We start from the raw sequence: 6,428 nt of genomic DNA, 5'->3' as shown, positions 1-6,428 counted from the left end.
TAAAAACGCTACCGTGTTGTGTTAATCTTCAGTTGAAACAGAAGGTGTCTTTCGCTGTTTTCAAGTCCCGATTTTACTTCGTCAAGGATGTGGCCGAAAAGTACTTTCATTTTCTTGCTGTTTGGTAAGTATAGAAGTCTCTAACTTGTCATTTAATTAGGGTATGCTTTATGCTTTAAATATTTTAGCTTTCCTAATTGCTAGTGAATTGGCAATAAGCTCTGGTAATCCACTTGATCGAAAGAGAGGCGGAGGTAATCAAAACCCTCAAAATGATCAGTGGGGTGGTTGCGATGGGTGCGGTGGTTGCAAATGACCCAAAATAGAAAGAGCTGAGAAAAAAATTAAAAAAAAAACTTAAATTTTCCTATTCTATCAAATATCCATTTACTTATGTATGTAAAATGTCAAAAATAAATACGAATAAAGTTGCACATAGTAAAATAATGAAATTTTTGATGTGTTCATTATGAACAGAAGAATTACTAAATGTGTTGTTTTCTCAAATATATTGACTTCACTTAGGCAATTCTAAGTACAAATAATAATATTAACAATGAAAAAACACACCAGCTTACCAAAGGTCTAAGTAAAAGTAAGGAGATAAAACTACCGAGAATATTCAAAGAGATTGTTCAACCAAATAACGAACATACCCACCGACAATTGAGAAGGCAACGATACAATAGTAAAGTTCCAAGAAATTGCTCTGGTTATAAGACTATCTTTTTGGAACCGATATTAACTTTAAAAGTCAAGGTTTCCAAAAACAGGCCTTAGAAATTGAAAACCGGACGACTAATACCTTGGCTGAATGGATTAATACCCTCGTGGCCGAATGCGTCTTCTTCGTAATCGTATTTCATCCGCCAGTCTACCAATAATTCTTAAAATACACAAAGCTGATAGCTTAAAGATAGAAAAGAAAGAAAGCAATTACTTCAATTGCCGTTAGTAGTTCCGGTTAAAAAGAAGTACAGACTTTGAAGTTGTTATGCCTGAGTTTTTTGTAAGGGTGCGTTTCATTTACGGAAAACTTGCCAACTTCTTCATAAGAGCTTGTGTATCTCGCATGTTGTCAATAGTACTGGCTGCTATACTTTCATTTATAGGTACTGAAGTTAGAAAGTTACAGGAAACGACAAGTCACAGCGTCGCGGACGCTAATTGTGGCCGCTTTTTCTCTACCCACATACTCTACCCACATACCGTTAGGGATATGCGGATGAGGAAAAGTCGATTGAGAAGAAGCGCAGTGAGCTTTTCGCGGAAGGGTCGAAGCTTGGAGGGAAGGTATGAAGAGCAGTTTTCTGTAAGGATACACTCGTCAATAATGGGTTTGGTTACTGGACCAATGTATTATTTTTCAGAAGAAGCTTCTCCTATTAAGATGGTAGTAGATAATACTACAAAGTGCAGCTTCTTTCAAAGGGGTGATAATTCACTCCATCTGCAGAGCTGAGATACAAGCATTTATCTAACAAACTCTGTTTTCAAAATTAGTCAAAGAGTGTCTGTACTCACCAGAATTGGCATAAATATACTTAATCATCGGAAATGTTTGAGTGTCCGATAAAAACAGAATTGCAGGTAAACGCTCACATCGGAATGGGAACGAGTTCGCAAACCATTGGCATTTTACTTTCAAGCACTGGACCAATGGACCAATGGAAGCTGGTAGACAATTCGCTCCTGTGTGACTGCAATAGCCTTTTGGCCTAGATTACAACTAATGACCTGAATTATTTGACCTTAGCAAAGTTCATATTGCTACAATCGTTGGGGTTCTTACCTGACTTTGTCGACGAATTAGAACACATTTGCGAAACTGACATTAGCCGTCTCAACAAATTTATAAAAGGTTCGGAGTGCTTTGTCGATTTATGGGAGCTTTGTGATCAAGAAAGAAGAAGAAAACCACAACGGATTCTAATGTGTCAAAGTGAGATTCCGGTAAAAGTCGACCTCTTAGGCTAACCTAACCTACACCAATGTTGTGAAGCTTATGGTAGAGTACGATGAAACACTTTGGTTGCAATGATAATTATAACGGCATGTGGAGATTTTACGCTCGTCAATTCAATAACTTGATATCAGTCCAAATATCAAGCTGGTACTGGACTAAACTTGATTATTTTGCTTTATGGTGGCTGTAAGTTTTCGAAATAATTAAGAATATGCAATGGAACGGATATGGAAGCTCAACTGGTAAAAGTTTCGGCTACGAGGTCTGAGCGCAGACTTGAATCTGGTAATATGGTTGGCGCCCGAATTTGGGAAAAACTCACCATTGTAAGATCAATGTGGAGTGGTATTTGTTTTGCAACCGCGAGCGGGCCTCACACTTTAATAAGGTGGTGTACATTCCACACTTCCAATTGGTACTGAAAATACCTTACATTTTGGGGGAAAATTTGAAGTTATGTGAAAGTGACCGCCAAGTTTTGAATACAGTAATCACAGGTAAAAAGTCATGGATCTTTGAGTATGATACCGATTTTTTGTTTTTTGAGAGGAGGGTACCCAAGAAGCATGCACCTCGACTCTCAAGGCTATCCCGGAAAATGTCTTCTATGAGGCCTTCTATGCTTACAAGTCGCGCTGGTAGCGCCGTATCGACGCAGAAGGAGCCTATTTTGAAAGTTTTAAAGAATTGTAACTATTGTTACTATTATCCTATCCTATTACTTTCCGGACAAACCCTGTATAAGCATTAAAAAAGCTTTCATTTCGACTCTACGCTTAAAGCATGATTATTTCATACTTTATTTACAAGATATTTTATAACTAAGCTGCACAATTCTATTATTTAACTGTTTTCTATTGTAAACAATTAACTTTTCGCATGACAATGAGTCTTTATTTGATTGTAGTGGCTTAGTGTCTAAAAGCTCTGTAAGTTGCTCTTCAATAACTACTAATTTTTGGTTACCTAGCAACATTAGTCATGGAAAAAAACGATTTTTGTAATTGTTATATTTGTTTTTATTGTTGTATTTACAGTTTAAGATGCTTACAAATGACAAATAGATTTAAATAAACTTAAAAGCTCCAAAGCTCTTAACAAAATTGCTACACACCTAAGCGGCTGCTAGGCTTAGCTCACTGTGACAGCTGTCTAAATGCTTGCATGAGATGTGTGCGTGTGTTTATACAAATAATTATCAATTTCGGTATTATATGCCGCATTAAATCATACAAATTGTTTATTGGAGATTTAAATTTAAGCCACAAGTTTGCCGTTAATTGATGCGAGAATTCCATTAGTCGACACGTCAATGCGGCAGTCAAGCATTATGCACTTACTTATCACCAAATAACTGTAAATGGAATGTGCGATCATGTATACAAGTGTGTGTGTGTATATGTGTGTTTATGTGTATATGTGTGTCTGTGTTTGCATGTGGCATGTCACACTAAATTCCGTTCAAACTAATGGCGCATACAATGAAGCAACAAAATCAATTAGTGGCCACAGAGGAAAACAAAAACGATAGATTTCTACTTAAGTGTGTATTTACAGTGTACTCGCGTGGGTGTATATACATTAGGGTGTATGTCATTTCATAAGCTGATTTTATTTTTTTACAACCAAAGTCTGAAATTTTCAATTTTTTTTTTTAATTTTTAACATAAATTTTTAGGTTATATCAGCAAGGTATTATCATAAAAGTCGCGAACCCTCTCATCCCCTACAAGTTCGCCTTATAAATTTTTCCGATAGAACTTGCAATTTTCTTAGAAATCGAGATAAAACGTTTTTAAAGGGAAAGGTGCCGACCTCAGATATTCCGTTATTTATTTTTCTACTCATTGCTGTTATTTTATCATCATTTTCCAGCATATTATGATTTTTTTTTTCACTCGTTATCACTTTTAAGGGCTTCTGTACTGGCCATTAAATATTCTGTGTTGCTCATACGCCATGGTACACTATATGAAAGTTCAGTATATGAATGAATTATAAATTGAACTGAATTTAACTTTTAAAATAATGCTGTTATGAAAAAAATTCAGCTGACATTTCTTGTAATGCAGAAAATACAAATGTCTTCATTAAGCAGTTGTTGTAGAATTATTACTTAAAGCAAATAACAAAAAAAAAAAGTTTTTATGTATTCATACATGAGAAAAAATATGAAAAAAAAAATTTAATTTAAAATGATTTAAGCGCTGTTTCAATTGAAAATAGAGAGCATGTTCACGCTCGATTTTTATTTTGTAGGTCAGAAGCTGCAACTTAAAGATAAATTTCGTGCAGATACCTTGTTAAATAAGAAAGTCTCCATTCAAGGTACGGATTTTGATGCTTCAGTTTGTATGGCAGCTATATGCTATAGTGGTACGATCTGAGCAATTTCTTCGGATATTATACTATTATCTTAAAATTTAATACGCGTCAAATTTAATGAAGGTAGCTCATCAAATAAAAGAGCTTTCCATACAAGCACTTGATTCCGATCGTTCAATTTGTATGGCAGCTATATGCTATAGTGGTCCGATCTGAACAAATTCTTCGTGGATTATACCATTATCTTAAGCAATAATAATCGTCAAATTTCATGAGTGAATCTCAGCAAATAAAAACACTTTCCATATAAGAACTTGATTGGGGTTTTTCAGTTTGTACGGCAGCTATATGCTATAGTAGTCCGATCTGAACTATTTTTGTGGATATTACTCAATTACTTTAAATAATAATTCCTATAGAATTTCGTGAAGATATCTTGGCATATGCAAAAGTTTTTCATATAAAAACATTATTAGAATTGATCAGTTTGTATGGCAGCTATATGTTATAGTTGTACGATATCGGCGGTTCCAACAAATAGGCCGCTTCTTAAGGTGAAAAGAAAGTGTGCCAAATTCCAGATTAATATCTCAAAAACTAAGGTATTAATTCACATATATACCAGCAGGCGAGCTGACGGAAAAGGCTAAGTCTACTCAGCACGTCATGCTGATCATTATCAGCACATACCACATATATACATATGTACATAAAAAAGAAATATGGTCTCCGAAGTTTTTAGGTAGGTGTTACCAGCTTCATGGCAAACTTAATGTACTCTTTTGATTGATTTTTATAAATTTATCGGCCACCCTAGTGTATAAATGTGGCCAGCATTACAGCTCACTGAGTTGCGAAAATATTTTTTTAACCAATAAAATGTGCACGAACAATGCTATAAAACATGTACTTGCGGTTTTGTCCGTATTACAGCTGTATAATTGTGTTTGTGCGCGGAAACGCCTAAAAATATGCTAAAAACACAAAGTAAATGCAAATTAGACAGACAAACTGAGTGGCTGTTAGCAAAGTTAAGATGCCAAAGCTACGTAATTGTAGTGGCGTACCAAATGCAGAAGAAGCGTCCAAAAGTTGATGTAGTGGGAGACGTGGCAGCCACAACAACTGAATTGTAGACAGCTTTAACAACTGTCTGAAGTGCTAGCACGCATTGAAGCTGTGTCCACGTGCACGCACCGAGCGTCGGCAGCCGGCAACCCAAAAATAATCAAATCAAATCGAACAAATTTACAAATTCAGCAAAATACTTAATTTGTCGAAATGCCGTTGAGGTTATGTAAAAGCGCTGCCGTGGCTGTTAATATGCATTAAGCGCCAGTATTGCCAACTATAATTTTTTTATTTGTTTGTCTACCGTCTGCTGGGGCTGTCTGCCTTTTTGTAAAACCCACACCCACCCCGGTCTGCTCTCACTCTTACTTCCTGCCTTGCAGAGCTTTGCTTTTGTTTATGCGCCGCTCCGCACGCCCGCCGCTTGTTTGCTTGCGGTTTTTATGCTCCGCTTGGCAAATCCGCAACGCGTGCTTTTGTTTTTCTGCCGTTTCTGCGGTTTTCATTTTCATTCTCGTTTTGTTGTTTTTTTTCCTTTACGCTAGATTTTTCTTTGACTCTTCCGCAGTAGCAGCGTCGGCAGCTTTCACTGATTATGCTTACGCATCGAGTTGGTTGTTGTCCATTTCTGACGCTGTCGAGCAGCACAATAAATATGGCTAAGCAGCAAATTGCCGGTGGTGTATTTACTAATTTGCATAATTTATTTCTTTTTCCCTTCTTCTCGCTCTTCTGGCAAGCCACTGCAGCTTGAGCTGCCATTTGAGTTGTTGAAGAGTTTCTTAACAAAACACATTTTCGAAGACAGAAACTTTCTCAGCGTTTATTTTACTTACCGTTATCACGTTTCGGCACAGTGTCCTTAGTCCAAATATACATACATCAAGTAGTATGATATACCAATAGCTCTGAAGTAGATCCCGTCTCAGCACTGCCTCAACTAGTCTTTCCATTACCAAAAAGTTGAGTTCATAACATGCGACCGAAGTACTTACTGAGCATATCCTTATAACTTTTCAACCAGTTTGGTTATTCTTTTGCATTTGTTCCGATCCACATCCTTAGA

At 36.5% G+C, this 6,428-nt stretch overlaps 1 long non-coding RNA gene across 1 annotated transcript; it reads left to right on the top strand.

Annotated features, from left to right (window-relative positions):
- Nucleotides 1-452, top strand: LOC125778125 (uncharacterized). The gene is made up of 2 exons (XR_007422503.1): nucleotides 1-124; nucleotides 189-452. It is a non-coding gene; the product is annotated as an uncharacterized LOC125778125 (long non-coding RNA).
- Nucleotides 453-6,428: the final 5,976 nt, after the last annotated feature.

Source organism: Bactrocera dorsalis, chromosome 4 (genome assembly GCF_023373825.1).
Source record: "Bactrocera dorsalis isolate Fly_Bdor chromosome 4, ASM2337382v1, whole genome shotgun sequence".
Taxonomy (NCBI): domain Eukaryota; kingdom Metazoa; phylum Arthropoda; class Insecta; order Diptera; family Tephritidae; genus Bactrocera; species Bactrocera dorsalis.
Note: the sequence above shows the minus strand (reverse complement) of the source record. Positions and strands in the feature narration are given on the sequence as shown.